We start from the raw sequence: 691 nt of genomic DNA on the forward strand, positions 1-691 counted from the left end.
TTTTTTTTTCTGCTGAGAAATCAGCACTTATTCTTAGCGGTTGTCCTTTGTAAGTAATTTTGTTTTTCCCATGCTGCTTCCAGGATTCTTTCTTTGTCTTTGGTTTTGATGAATTTGGTGATGATATGTCTCAGTGATTTTCTTTTGGGTGTATCCTGTTTGAGGTTCATTGGACTACCTGAATGGATATATTCTCATCTTTCATCATATCAGGGAAATTCTCTTCCAACAAATCTTGGACAATTTTCTCTATGGCTTTCTTTTTCCCTTCCTGTTCTGGAATTCCAATGACACATAGGTTATTCCTTTTGATGGTATCCCACATGAACCTTAGGGTTTTTTCTTTTCTCTGTTTTTTAATCTTTTTTCAGATTGATCCCTTTCCAAAGAAGTATTCAGGTATTTGTCTTCAATCTCATTAAATCTGTCTTCCATTGACTTGATTCTACTCCTATGGCTTTTTAATGTGTTATTTATTTCTGACAATTTAGTATTATTCCTCTGGATTTCTTTCTGTAGATTTAATTATTTCTAATTATTTATTTATTTTGTCATTTTGTTGTTGTATTTTCTTCTGAAATTCTTGTAGGGTTTTATCTGTGTTTTCCTTGATATGTCTCTCAATCCTTTGAAGATACCTAAAGATAATTCTTTTGAATTCCTTATCAGAGAGTTCCAATGCTGCTTCTTC

Source organism: Orycteropus afer, unplaced genomic scaffold (genome assembly GCF_000298275.1).
Source record: "Orycteropus afer afer isolate SDZICR_OR568_19922 unplaced genomic scaffold, OryAfe1.0 scaffold00200, whole genome shotgun sequence".
Lineage (NCBI taxonomy): Eukaryota > Metazoa > Chordata > Mammalia > Tubulidentata > Orycteropodidae > Orycteropus > Orycteropus afer.